Source organism: Mustela lutreola, chromosome 11 (assembly GCF_030435805.1).
Source record: "Mustela lutreola isolate mMusLut2 chromosome 11, mMusLut2.pri, whole genome shotgun sequence".
NCBI lineage: Eukaryota > Metazoa > Chordata > Mammalia > Carnivora > Mustelidae > Mustela > Mustela lutreola.
Genome location: NC_081300.1, coordinates 55,646,765 through 55,663,043, shown reverse-complemented (window position 1 = coordinate 55,663,043; position 16,279 = coordinate 55,646,765).

The following is a 16,279-nucleotide window of genomic DNA, read 5'->3' as shown; positions in this document are numbered from 1 at the left end:
AGTAGCTAGCCCCCTCAGCATCCTAGAAGCCTTGTTTCCAAATTCCTTAGAGGGTTAAACTAACCCTAACCCCCTCCCAACTTGAAAGTACCCCAGTGTAGCTCTTTCTACCCAGGAGTCCTGTCCCCATGCTTTAATAAAACCAACTTTTTGCCCCAAAGATGTCTCAAGAATTCTTTCTTAGCTGTCGGCTCTGAACCCCACCAACACTCCGAAATGACATCAAAAAGGACAGTTTATTTTTCACAGTAATAAATTCACTGGAGTGTCAATATTTGCTTTTGTTCTCCAAGCCTCAGTTTTCCCAGGCTGGCACAGAGAGGGCCAGGGGCCCGTGAAGACACAGGAGGCTGTGATACAGGGATGGACCCTGGAGCCCAGAGGTCACAGATCTTTGATACAAGCCCGGAGTGAGCCTGTCCTTTGCTCCTTGGGTGATATTATCTCTATCTTACAAGACTGGTGGCTGTACAACTGGTCCTTGAACAAGAAGTCTGGAACAAAGGCAGTTAGTACCTCTGCTAGAAAGGCATGCATAAACACTAGAAATCCATGAATTGTCACTCAGCAGTACCCATCTCATTTGCTGACAGAGAGAAGGAGAGTGGAGCACCATAGCAGTTAAGGGTCTGACTTCTCCGTCTGACTTCTCAGTCTGACTGCTCGAGTTTAAATACTGGCTCGACCACTTTAAAGAATGTGACTTAAGGTTCCTCAACCTCTGCCACCCTCTGTTCATTCATCTGTGAAACTGAAATAATAATAGTACCTGAAACATAGGGCTGTGGTAAGGATAAATTGAGATAAGCGACATAAAATGGAAGACACGTGGTAAGTAGATCCTCAATAAACGGTAACATTATGATAGTAGCCTGGACACTGACCAACTTCCTGGTTGTTTTCCCCAAGCCATGCCAGAAATAGGAAATGAGATTTTCCTTAAGTCTTAGTGAGGAGAAGCGTTTGACCCCACATAATATTCTCTGCAGGCTCCTCCACACAAGATGCCTTTCAGTTCCTACTCCCATACCACACAACCATGTGTTTGTGCTCATTTGGCCTGAGGAAAGAAGATAGCCCTTCACTCTGGATAGACTATGACTTGGGCAGCTCCATAGGACTGACCTAGAATGTTTGTCCTGACAACCAGCCACATGTGCCTAACTGTCTTGCCCAGCCTCCTTTTACAGCGACCACACTGACCACACTGCGACCACACTGACAGATCCCAATCAGTGGGCTCAGCCCACCACAGCGACTTGGGCCAGTCCTCACCTTGCAAAGGAGGAACATAAAGATCTCTACAGAAATCACTCAGAGCCTCCACAGCAGCAATCCTGTAAGTAGCCTCACTCTGCCCTCAGGGGCAGAGAGGTCCCTTTTGGCTTCATCTGGGATGAGGGACTTGGAAGGGCTAAAGGACCCAGCAGGGTTCTTGACAACCCTCAGATACCACATCCTTGACCTTAACAAGCAAAAAGGGAGATGTCTTTATGGAAGAGATGGGTCTGAGGAAGCAGACTAGGCAGTCAAAACCACTAGGCTACACCTCTTTAATCTTCCTGACCACCAGGTATATAAACCCACCCATGCCTTCTTCTCCTGTCCAGTCACAACATCCCTCCTCCTGTCCAAGGCCAATCCCCCAGAAGGTCTGGCATTCCGACCCTTCTCAGTCTCTCAGATTAGGCCCCCTCCTGTGCTCTTCTCCTCTTTCTCTTCTGGATCATTCCCATTCCCATTCAAAATGTACAATGTGGCCACAAACCAGGAGCAGTGGCACCAGCAGGAAATTTACTAGGGATTTTGAACTTGTACCCCACGTCTGCATTTTAACAAGCTCCAAGGGGATAGAAATGTCCATTTAGGACACTGGTTCTCAAACTTGCCTGTGCACTGGACTTACCTGTATAGTTATAAAAAAAAATACAGTTGCCCAGGCTTCCCCTTGCAAAGGTTCTGATTTAATTATGACTAAAGAAGGTCTGGGCATCAGGATTTTAAAATTCTCCCCAGGTAGTTCGCTATAGTCTTAAGCGAACTACAGTTCTAGGTTAAGAACCACAGTTCTAGGTTATCTTATCTTTAAAAAAAAAAAAAAGAAAGAAAGAAAGAAAGAAAGAAGAAAAAAAAGGCTCTACTTGAAACTAGTTCTCCAGTTATTTATTTTTCTAATTACTCTTTCTTTGCTTCCTTTGCTTCATAGGCAATAGATGACTTTCTTTGACACTTTGTCTCAAATTCACTCCACAACCAATTCCAGTCTGACTTTTCTTCCACCAGATTACCCAGAATGCCTGTGCTAACCTACCAGTATGCTCTGGTTTGGCTAATGGGGAACTTTGAGTTCAAATCCGTATCAGTATTCTTGTTCTGCCAGCTACACAGTGGACTCATTCTCTGGTTTCCTCTTTAAGCCAGACATTTCTCTCTTCTCTTCCAACGGTCTACTTGACATCTCCGCTAGGACCTCTGTGGGCTTCTCAAACTCAACACAGTCTGAGTGGAACTCTTATTTTTCCCACCAGAATTAGTCCCTCTTCTTGGCTTCTTCTCAAGAAATGCTACCTCCTTTTTCTATCTCATTAAATGATACTTCAGTCGAACTGGTTATTCGCACCAGAAAGCCATAGATGTTTTTCAACATCTCCTTCTATCAATCTATCACCAAACCTAACAGAGTTGACCATCAAAATTTATCCCAAATTTGTCCCCCTTTTGTCCCCATCTGTACTGGTATCAGTTCAACCCAACCTGAACTACTGCAATGGTTTTCCAAACAACCTCCCTGTTTAGTCTCCTGCCCCTTCAATCCATCGTATCCACAATCCACATCATCTCATCGTTGTCTGCTTAAAACCCTTCAAGGTTTACATGTGAATTCAGATAAAATGAGCCCTTTCTTACCCATCCAATCCTGCTATGTTTCCTGCTGAAAATGTTCTTTCCACACAACACTGTCAAGCCTGTCAAGTCTGAGGTTCTTTCTTACTGAGGAAACATCCCATCGTGTGGACAGGTAGCTGCCTTGGCCCCAATGGCTCCTTTGAGTACAATCTGAATTGGATGGAAATGAGACCCGATCCCTTCTCCAAACCATTTTCTTAAGGAAAGTATTTTAAAGGGACTGCCCCTTTCTCTCAATACCATCGTTTTCTCCAAAGCTTACCAAATAATGCATCAAAACTAAGTATCAAGTTCAGGTTGTCTGTTTAGCTTTGTTGTGCTGTAGTAGGGATTTAATAAATCTCAGTCTTTGACTGGCTGGTAGGTAGTAAAATACATTTCACAGGGGATTTAGTTATTTTTTTCCCATGAAGTCTGGTCTCTTAAAATGTTACTACAAATAATCTGTCTCTCAACTTTATAATGACATCAACATATGCCAGAAAATATCTAAAGCAATTTGTTTCTTACTATCATAATGGCCTGTGATCATTCAAAAAAAAAAAAAAAAAAAAAAAGAGGGCATCAACAAGTAAAGGGTAGGAAGGAGGGAAAGAATAAAGGAAGAAAATTCCTCTCAACCTATAAAATCAGAAGCAAACTTTAAAATAGTTAATGCAGGGTGTGGGGTATGATTTCTGGAAAGTATGCTACATGTTCATCAACTGTTGGTTGAATAAAATTAAAATTAATTTTATTAGCCTTAAAAAGTAAAAGAAGACATGGTGATCTCTTTGACATTGGCCTTAACCACATTTTTCTATATGTCTCCTGAGGCAAGGGAAACAAAAACAAAATTAAACTATTGGGACAACACCCAAATTAAAAGCTTTTGTATGGTGAAGGAAACCATCAACAAAATGAAAGGCAATCTACTGAATGAGAGAACATATTTGCAAATTACATATCTGATAAAGGGTTAATACCTAAAACATGAAGAATTTTGTGATCTAGTGCGGAACACCAAATAATGTAATTAAAATGAGAAGAGGACTTAAATAAACATTTTCCCAAATAAGACATACAGATGGCCAACAGACACATGAAAATGTGCTCAACCTCACTAAACCTCAAGGAAATGATATCAAACCACAGTAAGATATCACCTTACACCTGTCAGAATGGCTAGAATAACAAGTGTAGGTGAGGATGTGGAGAAAAGGAACACTGGTGTACCATTGGTGGGAATGCAAACTGCTGCAGCCACTGTGGAAGACAGTATGGCGGTTCCTCAAAAAGTTAAAAATAGAACTACCATATGATCAAGTAATCTCACTATTGGGTATTTATCCCAAAAAACCGAAAACACTAGTCCTTTATCTGATATGTCGTTTGCAAATATCTTCTCCCATTCTGTCAGTTGTCTTTTGGTTTTGTTAACTATTCAAAAATATATATGTACCCCTATGTTTATAGTGGCATTATTTACAGGATACGGAAGCCATATCAGTGTCCAATAACAGAAGAATGGATAAAGAAGGTGTGCTATATATAAATGGAATATTATCCAGCCATTTAAAAAAAAGGTATCTTACTATTTGTGACAACATAGATGGACCTAGAGGGTATTATGCTAAGTGAAATAAGTCAGACAGAAAAACAGATGGTAATATGGTAATATGATTTTGTTTATACATGGAATCTAAAAAAAAAAAAAAACCAACAAAACAAATGAACAAACAGACAAACAAAAAACAACAAACCAAAAATCAGACTATTAGATACAGAAGATAACTGGTGGTTCCCAGAAGGGAGGTGGGCAGAGGGATGGGTGAGATAGATAAAGTGGATTAAGAGGTATAAATTTCCAGTTATAAAATAAATAAGCAACAAAGATTAAAAGTACAGCATAGAGAATATTGTCAATAATATAATAATAACATTGTATGTGGACAGATGGTGACTACACTTAATGGTGAAAAAAAACCCTATCATTTGCCAGTGAGATAGACAGATTTGTATCACTGTCAATTTCCTGTTTGTAACCCTATGCTATAGTTAGTTACATAAGATGTTACCATTGGGGAAACTGAGGAAAGAGTACATGGGCTCTCTCTGTGTTAATTCTTTCAACTACATCTTACGCAGGCAATCATTATATATGTGTGTATATATACACACATACACACATATATAATCCAGTTATCTCAAAATAAGTTTAAATCATATCATCTGAAAATGTCAATACAGTGTTTGATACACAGATAGATGAATTGATAGGCTTTGCTTTATACTGACCTCTCTAGCCACAGCAATAGTCAACATAGTTATTTAAATGGTAACGGTTGTCTTTTCATCTCAAAGCCAGTTTCATTCTGAAGCATTAACAGCTATTCTTAGAACTCCCTCTCACCCCTGAAAAGTAGACATACTCTGTTTTTTGTATTGGCCAAGACCTTTTTGTATAGCCATTAAGGCTAATGGATTTATGTAATTCCACTGTTTTTTCCATCCAAAGGTACAAACTTTTCATTTCTCCCTAAGATGCTGCTCATTGGGATAAAATGCATCTTCAACATAAATTACACAAAAATAGGTTAAAACTTACCTTCGTTTCCTCACTATAATTAAGGCTGTGGGTTTAATCCACTGGGACTATTTTAAGCTCTGAACTAACAAATTGAATTTTACTGTGTCTGTTTTCTTTCATTTTTTAGGTGTTATGATAGCAAACAAATATTTTATAAAAGAATTAGCTTTTAAAATGCCACTTTGTCTTTCAAATGCTTTTAAATAAATTACTTTCAAAATATAAATGTGGACCATCTTTTTATTTTGAAAGTAATATATAGTTGTTTGCCTTATTGCTTTAAAAAATATACAAACTTTTTACTTTGAGATAATCATAGATTCACAAGCAATTATGGGAAATAACACAGTAAGATCCTATGTACTTACTCCCCAGCTTCCCCAGTGGTAACATCTTGTAAAACTGGTAGGATTTCACAACCAGGAAATTGACATTGATACAATTCACATTTATTCACATTTCCTCAGTTTTGTTTGTATCCTTTTGTTGACATATGTGTTTATTTCTGTGCACAAACTTTTTTTTTTTTTTTCCTTCCAGTAAGTTTTCAACTAGAAGAACATCAGACCTCATTTGTGTTTCTGCTTCTGGAAATAAGAGATAGAGATTTTAGCCACAGAAATCAGAATCTACCCTGGAGTTTGCTGTTTCCCTGTGATAGCATAAAAATGTTCCATACTGCTCCCCACAGAACAATCAGCAACTACAAAAAACACATGACAGTTTGGGTGGTCTGTCTTGGTCTTTTATATCAGAATTCTATATATTAAAAGGGCAGGCTTTTCTCTCATTGCTCCCCACCCACCCCTGTCACCCCATCAATCCCCCTCCTTACTTTCTTTCTATTTGTTTTTAACATATGAACTAAAAAATAATAATAATAATAATTCTGGAAAATCACAACTTAAGTAAGCAAATTTACTTTTCAAAGAGTTGCAAGCAAATGATTAACCTAAGGAAAAAACTATTTAAGGGCAAGTAGTAAATAGATCTAATCTTTGTCATGAACAAGCTTGACGGTTTTTTTTGTTTGTTTGTTTGTTTGTTTTAAGTAGGTTGTTGGTGCTTAAATACGAAACAAAAAGAAAAATGTGACAGTGGAAGATCGGGAGAATAAAAATAAAGAATTCATTCTCTATAAATAGTTGTGATGATTTCTTACATCTCGGACAGTCTGTTTGCCTTAAATTAACACATATGCACACAGCAAGTACGCACACTAACAGGTACACACATAGGCAGACATCTCACGCACTCAAAGAGTTCAAGTGCCAAAAGCTAAAACAGACAAACAGCCCAGCTAGGGTAGCGGCTTTCCTAAGTTACAGATACCATAGCTCCTGTAATAAATGAAGGGGAAAAGGATTGTTGTTGGCAAAGCATGGAGGATGGTGATTATTTTCTCAGGAAAAAAGGGTTAGATGTCATATTTTCTTCTGTTTTAACACAAATGAAAGAGCATTTAGAAAAACAAGATGCTTAAATCTTTTTAGGATAGGTAATCTAATGTTAGCTTAACAGTAAAACCCAAAATCTGTTTGCCCCAGATTTTTTTCCACAAGGACAATGTCATTATCACTTGATAAAATTTTCCCACTGGGCTCTTTTCTCTCCATGCTTCCTGAAGTAGATATACTTGAGAGGGGGGAAAAATGGGAAGAAACACCAAAAAGGGGAAGTATTCTAGAATGAACTACTCTCATAAGCCATCAGCCAGCCCATTTGAACTTTGCATTCATCTTTAAACAATCTGAATTTACACGGCACAGTCTAAGAGTATTAACCACAGAAAACAGACCAAATGGGCCATACATAATAGGTGTGCAGTCTGATGGAGTTTTATGAGAGATCCAGGGCGCATTTCTACTCATCTTGCTAGGTCACGATCTTTCTCTCCATGAGCCTTTGGTGTTTTGTGCTTGAGCTTTTAGCCGAAACGAGAATGAGAGGAGCCCTCACACTTTATGAATCCCAGGTGTCTGTGAAGTGGGACTGGGAACTTCTGCCTCCCCACCGTGCAAGGGCTTTCTAGCCAGAGAAGGTATTCTGAACCTTCTTTATTCAGACCCAGGTATTCTGAAACCTACTGAGAGGTTCACAGGATAGAAGCAAATGAGATCAGTGGCTTCTCTCCTCTCACTCAGAGATGGGTCCCTGCTCACTCACACTGTGAGCAGGGAGGGCCATGCGCTAGCCTGGATGCACGCTGACCTTGAGCTCTGCCAGCGGGGAAGGACCACATCAGCAAAGTGATCTCGCGCACATCTGAGTCTGTCCGCAGGACGTCATTCTGCATTAATAACAAAAAGTGATGAACCTTTTGAAAATATGCTTTCCTTTTAATTCCTGAACACATTACAGATACAGCAATTTGTAAGCCAACGCAATCTTTTTTCAGTTATGCAGACATGGAGGCCTTTCGGGCCATGGCCAAACCAAGCATTATCTGTCACCAGGCAGTGTGTGGGAGCCCAAGGCCAAGGCTCTGCTCCTGGCCTCGGGAGAGCTGGCTAGGGAAGGGGATGGGCCTGTTTCTGATTAGTCCATTTCACCCAGTTCCAAAAAGGAGCCTGGCTCTTGCTCAATCTGGCAACATAATCTACAAGAGACGTCGATTTTGGACAGCATCCCAGGGCCGCGCTCAGGAGGAAGGTGTCCGATGGTGACGTCTTCCTATGGGAAGGGCAGAAGGGAAAGCACCCTTTTACACACACGGCACCTCCTGCTAAGGATTTAGCCTCTGGCCTGACAGGCCAGGATTAGTGGCTCAGCTCTCAGAAAGTCCCCTCAGTCACTGACATTCATTTCCTGGACACTTAAACCAACTGATCTGCCTAATAAATCCAAGCCAGAGTCCTCTACTTCCCTGGCCACCCCGTTGAAAATGACCAGTCTCCTCAACTGATGGAAGCCTTAGCTGGTGTCAGCATCAAAGGCTGGATTGAGACTTATCTCTGGCCTGCAGGCTGAACAGGCTCTCATGATGCCAGGCCTAGAGCGGCATTCCCAGGATGGGGCATGTTTAATGTCAGCGTGTGGTCAGTGAGCCCAGGACTCAGAGGCCAGGACATCCTATTGGCTAAGCTACAGGTCTGTTCTCTCCTTGGGTGGTTTCCTTTATGTTCCTGAGCAAGCGTTACCCCAGCAAGGAGCCACTCTTCTCTCTTTGAAGTTGTACAGGTGAATCCACACCCACATACTCCCCTACACATCCACATTCAGAAAACCTACTGTGAGTCTATAAACTTTTATTTTTTATGTGTTACTTGCTTCAGGGGCACAGGTCTGTGAATCATCAGTTTTACACAATTCACAGCACTCACCATAGCACATACCCTCACCCATGTCCATCCCCCAGGCACCCTATTGAGTCTCAGAGCTCTAAAGTTGATACTTGATCTTCCTAGCAGCAACTTGCTGATTACATTCTTGTTTCCACAAAAGTGTGCAAAAAAAAAGAAAAAGGACATAGTTTTCTTCACTGATTATTTTCAAATAAGCATTTTATTTGCAGAGATACTTAATGCTATAGCAAACTTTTTAAATGCTCCAACACACTCATATAAAATTCTGATTTCTGTCTGAATTCAATAAGGAGTCTCATATGGTGGTTAAGCATTCAGGCACAAGAACGAGTGTTTCTGTGGCAAACGTAATTCTTCCACCTCCTAGAGATAGAGATTTGGTAAGGCTACTTGTTACCAAGTTACTTTGTGCCTTGATTTTTTTCATGTTTGTAAAAAGGGGCTAACGGGAACAGTCCTGACCTCATAGGCCTGTTAGGAAAACGAACTGAATTAGCACAGGGAAAGGGTTTAGAACCCTGCCTGGCATTCAGCAACTAGCCAGGAAGAGGGTTGTCCTGGCTGTTACTGTTCAGTGAGTGTTATCCACTAGTGCTCTACAAACAGGTGCCGGTGGAAACACTTAGGCAGCAATTCACTGTTTACAGCATTTCACTGTTTTCAAACTAAAGCCACATCCATTATGCTATTTTCCAGGCTTCATCAAGAAGGCTCTGGTGGGTGTGCTGTCCCTTGTTTCCTTCATTTACTGGCTGTAAAAATGAATCCCAGAGAAAGTATTTGTTCAAAGGATGCAGAGAAAGTTCCAGAGTCCGAATGAACCCCCCAGCTTTCTAAGCTCTACAGTAACTATGAGTTATTCAACCTACTTTGCCAATGATGTAAGTCCTAATTACAATTTTCATTTGCTGTACAGCAAGGTGTCTTTGAGTATTCACAAAAGGAACTCATTTCTCTTTTCCATGTAAATACAAAAAAGCTCCTAGAAGAATTTTTGCATCCAAATAGAGCAATGATTTTCAAACAGTGGGCCACAACCCTTTAGTAGATAATGAAATCAATTTAGTGAGTTGCCACCAGTAATTTTTTTTAAGGGAAATGAAACAAGATAGATTATATTAGGATAGAATGGAAAATACTGGAGAATAGTATTTATTATTTTGTGAAGCACTTATCTCATTTATGTTTCATTTGTGTGTGTATACGAGTTTGTAAGGTAAAGGATAAATAATTTTTAAAGTGCATTTTTTCACACCCGCTAGGATGGTTATATTTAAAAACAATGGAAAATTACAAGGATTGGCAAGGATGGGAAGAAATTGGAACCCTTTTCCATAGCGGGTGGGAATGTAAAATGGTGCAGCTGCTGTGAAAAGCAGTTTGGCAGTTCCCTCAAAAAGTTAAACATAGAATTACCATACGACCCAGCAATTTCACTCCCAGACATATAGTCCAAAAAATTGAAACTAGGTTTTCAAACAAATACTTGTACACAAATGGTCACAGCATCACTACTCACTACAGCCAGAAGGTAGGAACAAATCAAAAGTCAATGGATGAATGGATAAACAAGATGTGGTATATCCATGCAATTAATATTGATTCCGCAACAAAAAAGAATGGGTAACAAAAAAGAATGGCGTTCTGATAGATGCTACAATGTAGATGAACTTCAAGAGCATTGTGCTAGAGTGAAAGAAGCCAGACATAAATGCTCACATATCAAATATGATTCCATTTATGTGGAATACCCAAAATATGTAAATCTATAGGGATAGGAAGCATATTAGTGGTTGTTAGGGGCTTGGGAGATGGGGAGTGAGTGACTCCTTAATTGATATGAAGTGTCCTTGAGGGTGATGACTGTATTCTGGAACCGGTCGGGGGGGGCAGGTGGCCCAACATTGCTAGTATGCTACATCCCACTGGATTATTACATTTTAAAATGGCTAATTTTATGTTGTATGAGTTTTGTCTCAATTTTTAAAAAAAGATTTTATGTATTTATTAGAGAGGGAGAGAGAGAGAGAGAGAGAGAAAGAGAGAATGAGTGGGGGAGGGGCAGACGAAGAGGGAGAAGCAAGCTCCTCGCTGAGGAGGGAGTCAGACATGGGGCTTGATTCCAGGACCCTGAGATCATGACCTGAGCTGAAGTCGAGTTGGACGCTAAACCAACTGAGCCAAGCAGACACCCCTCAATTTGTTTTTTTTAAGACTTTATTTATTTATTTGACAGAGAGAGAAAGAGATCACAAGTAGGCAAAGAAGCAGGCAGAGAGAGGAGGAAGCAGGCTCCCCGCAGAGCAGATGTGGGGCTTAATCCCAGGATCCTGAAATCATGACCTGAGCTGAAGGCCAAGGCTTAACTCACTGAGCCACCCAGACACCCCCACCCCTCAATTTTTGTAGTGATAAAACAATTTCTACTTTTGGGTCCTAGTCAAAGAATTTGTAAGCCACTGAAATGGAGGGTTATGTTTAATCCAGTGTGCCTGTCCCCCTGACACAGCAGCATGATCTCTCCATCTGTTTTGACCGCACATGGGAGAAGAGAGGCACCTTCCTTCCTCAGCTTCCACACCTAAACTGCTTCTTTCTGTTCAAGGAAGGGAAATTGGACTTCAAGACAGAAACTACTACCTATCATGGATTTTCTCAAGAACTGAGAGGAATCATGGACTCCTTCCACCTTGAGAGCAACATGGAAAGACAGATAGCAACTTGGCCTTGAGAAAGGGGTATGGGATTTAAAACTAGGTCTAGATTCAAATCCCGACTCTCACATATTTGTAATTCATGATCTTGGGCAATTATTGTATCCCTCTGTTTCTTCATGTGCTAACTTAGCATTTTTGTTGTGAGGATTAAATAAGATGATACATATAACACTCATAGAATCTAGTTGATGCTTAACAGTAGCTACTCTTGGAACAGCTGGGTGGCTCAGTTGGTTAGGCATCTGCCTTCTGCTCAGGTCTTGATCTCAGGGTCCTGGGATGGCGTCCTGCTTTAGGCTCCCTGCTTCTTCCTCTCCTTCTGCCTGCTGCTTCTCCTGTTTGTGCTCTCTCTCTATCAAATAAATAGATGGAATCTTTAAAAAAAAAAAAAAAAAGAGTAGCTGTTCTTATGATGATTGAAATTATTCTAATATTTTATCATTTTTAAGCCCTATATTTTTTCACATTTCAACATCTCCAAAATCAGGAGGTATCTTGCAATTGAAAACCATTCATAGTTTAAGAGGCCTAATTTTTTATATTTCTTAGTGGCACATCTTACAATTGATAGTATCTTTGATTTGATGAAATATAGTACTTGGAGGCAAGTGGGTTAGAACACTGAGTCTCAACCCTATAAGATCTCATGCTCCTTTAAATAATTTTTCTGTATCTTCCCTGTATCTGAAGTAAAATCTACAGTTAACATAATCAACCTACATACATAAGATCAAAAAAGTCAATATACTCCTTCAAAGGATGTAATGAAGTGGGTTGATACTTTACCTATACAAAAAAATCACTCTAAACACAATAACTACAAAAATACAACAGTGACTAGCATGATAGAGAAAACAATTGGGGATTTTCTTTAAATTCAGTAGCTTTTTTTCTGTAAGTCTAGTAACTCACTTAATCCTTGATAATATGGAGATACAAGTACTAGATGTTTCTATTGGTTTGACTTTTGCTATTAACAAACACTTCTCCCACTAGAAAGAAAAGGCACACTGCTTATGGGTGGCTAAAGGGATAGTCTTACAAGGATGCATGCATTGTTTCAGAAAAGCATACATATACCAATCCTACAATAATTAGTAACTGCCATATATCTGCCATGAGAGTCAAGGGCAATTGTTTTGTTAAGAATTCACCCACACTGGGGCGCCTGAGTGGCTCAGTCAGTTAAGTGTCTGCCTTCGGCTCAGGTCATGATCCCCAGGTCCTGGGACTGAGCCCCATGTCGGGCTCCCTGCTCAGTGGGAAGCTTGCTTCTCCCTCTTCTACTACCCCTGCTTGTGTTTCCTCTCTCCTGTGTCTCTCTGTCAAATAAATAAATAAAATCTTAAAAAAAGAATTTACCCACAGCATGAATTACAACTAAAATAAGAGACAACTATTTAAAAAATGCTTAAATTTCTAAATATCAAAAGACACACTAAAGAGAGAAAGTGAATAAAACATGAAGTGTATATATTTACATTTATTATGAAAACATAAATGTAAAAATAGTGTTTACATGTATTTAAAAAACAATAAAGGAATAAGCAAACAAATAAAACAAAAACAGTTGAAATTGTTAACTAGGAGGAAGAGGGAGAGGATAGGATAGGGGGGACAAATTAACACGAAATTTCTTTAAATATGCCTTAGAATCATGTATATATTTTATATGCAATTAAACAAAAGTTAGCTCAAAGCAAAAAAAGTAAATCCTAAAATTATATGTAATATTAAACAATGAACTTAATTACCTAATTGGTGGTATACCCTCACAAAGAACTATTCCTGGTAACTTTACTTTGAACAACTCTAATATATTGTAACTAAAATAAAAGAAGAATAGCTCATAATAATAATAATATACTTTTAGAACTATTTCTAGTAATCATAATGTTTATGCGAGTGTTAGTATCATTATTCTGAGATAGATGTGTGTGTAATGTGAGAAGGTAATTGTATTTCCATCATTGAATATTGAGATTTTGGTATGGGAGAAAGGAGATAGAGGATTGATTAATCATTGAATTTAAAGTAGAAATGTTAGTATAATGTATTTTATCTTTATCTTTAATTTTATCTTTAAAAGCCAAAACATATTAGTTCTGTTACTGAAAGGGTTAGAAACAGTGACCAATCTAGAAGCAATGAATACCCACACAATCCAGATTGTGGTCTCTACATACCCATCTTGTTAAAAGCAAGCAGGCTTAGAAATCTTTTCAAAGCAGCTATCAAAGATCTTATCGAATATAACTAGGAATATATCAAAGGACTGAGGATCTCAATTAAATACTCTCCCATTGACTAAATATAGGACGATTAGAGCATCAGTAAGAATAAATAATAATGCAATAATAATAATAATAAATAATGCAGAAGATTGCAACACATCAACTTATGTTTGAGGACATCTGCAAACCAACTTATTTTGCCAGCAATCAAAAGATAAATATCAAACATTTATCCTGTCTTTCCAAGGATCCAAGCAATGGTCATCAATGTAGTTAACATTAAATAGAGTCAAACATACAAAATCTATCTCCTTGTGGAAGTAAATAGTACTATCCATGAAGTCTTGGGAAGGTGAAAAGGAGAGAGAAAAGAACCAAGCATCCAGATATAACTACCACTTGAGGGGCACCTGGGTGGCTCAGTGGGTTAAGCCGCTGCCTTCAGCTCAGGTCATGATCTCAGAGTCCTGGGATTGAGTCCCGCATCGGGCTCTCTGCTCAGCGGGGAGCCTGCTTCCCTCTCTCTCTCTCTGCCTGCCTCTCCATCTACTTGTGATTTCTCTCTGTCAAATAAATAAATAAAATCTTTAAAAAAAAAAAAAACTACCACTTGACAAGAGGTACAAGTGATGGAGGAACAAACATGTTAAAGGACACCACAGAACTGTAACCAGCAAAACCACACTGTATGACACTGCAACTGAACAAGAACCCTGTTTATGATGAAAGGGGTGGGGTTGGGAAAAGGAGGAGAGTATAATTAAAGACAAGATAGAGGATATCCTGTATAATAAGTAATAATAATAAGTAAAGATGGACTTTAATGACTGAGAAACCAACTGTTAAGCATAAATCTTGTCCGGATCCTGATTCAAAGAAACAAAATCTATGGGCACCTGGGTGGCTCAGTTGATTAAGCATCCAACTTTTGACTTCAGCTCGGGTCGTGATCTCAGGGTCCTGGGATCCAGCCCTGTGTTGGGTTCTGTGCTCAGTGGGGAGCCTACTTGAGGATTCCTACCCCTTTTTCCCTCTTCCCCTCCCCCTGCTCACACTCTCTCAAAGGAATAAATAAATCTTAGAAAAACAAAATAAAATCTGAAACCCATATTTAGTACAATTAGGGAATATGAATACTGACCAGAGAGTCAATAAGATTGTGTCCAGGCACCTGGATGGCTCAGTTGGCTAAGCCCCTGACTCTTGGTTTCGGCTCAGGTCATGATCTCAGGGTCCTGGGATCAAGCCCCAAGGGGGGCTCTGCACTCAGTGCAGAGTCTGCTTGTCCTTCTCCTTCCCCCTCTGCCCCTCCCTCCAGCCTGGTGGCTTGTGCTCTCTCTTTCTCTCAAATAAATAAAATCTTAAAAAAAAAAAAAAGATTGTGGAATTATTCTTTGGTGGGGGTGTGGGGGTAAGGTGGTGGTTATTGATACTGTGAGTATGTTTAAAAAGGGAAATTCTTGTTTTTTTTAAAAAGATACATAGAGAATATTCACAGATGATATACTCTGACACCTCAAATTTACTTCAAAATAAGTCAGAGGGGGCAGGTGGTGGGTGGGAGCACAGAGGAAAAAGAATGGCCAGGAGTTGATAATTACTGGAGATAGGTGATGAGTACATGATGGCTTATTATCTCTACTTTTGAATGTACTTGGAATTTTCCATAATAAATAAAGTCAAATGTATGAAAACAAAAATATTATAAATAAAACATTCAAAAAGAAACTACCAATAGTAGTTAACTAAAAGAGAAAAGATTTTCAAAGAACCACAGGAAAATATTATGGATTTTCAGGATAACAGTTTTGAGATGGACAAACCATATGGTAAACCAAATTTATATATCCATGAAAGACAATGAAAACTTTGTTTATCTTAACTGTGTGCCTGTTGGCTGACTTTGTGAGAAAATCATTTAGAAAACTCCTGAAAAAGTAACTAGAGAATTGAATATGGTTAAAAATTGTGGCAAACCACAAAGTTGGAGTTTTACCAAGTTAGATATAAGATATAGAGTTTTTACTGTAGCCAAGATTATGCTGGAAAATTAACCTAGTCATTCAAATGAATGATAAATGTGACATTTTCTGTTATATTTGCACAATCCCAAAACTTTTAAACAGACATATTTATTTACACTGTCTCCTTTGAAATTAATGGGAAAAACACAGAACTTAAATATAAACTCCTGACAAAGATGTGTTCTCCGAGTCAAGGGACACTTACATTTCTGCAGATACAAGGAAGTCATTGATTCACCCGTCCTCCGTCAGCCAATAGCTTGAAATATGGCCGTTAGGATTGCATGAAGCATATAAAGCAAAACCTCTGAAACAGCCCATCCCCACTGAGATTTAACAAACTAAACTCCCCTTAATAATTCTTCCACATGTCTAAATAATTCCCTCTGGAATATTAACTTACTCAGTTAAGAGAAAGAAGAGAGAAGAACATACCGTATTTTATGTTTACCCACGGAGTCACTTGGAAAACCATTAAGTGGTACCACATGGGGATCCTGACATGTGAGAGCCAAGTGGTCTC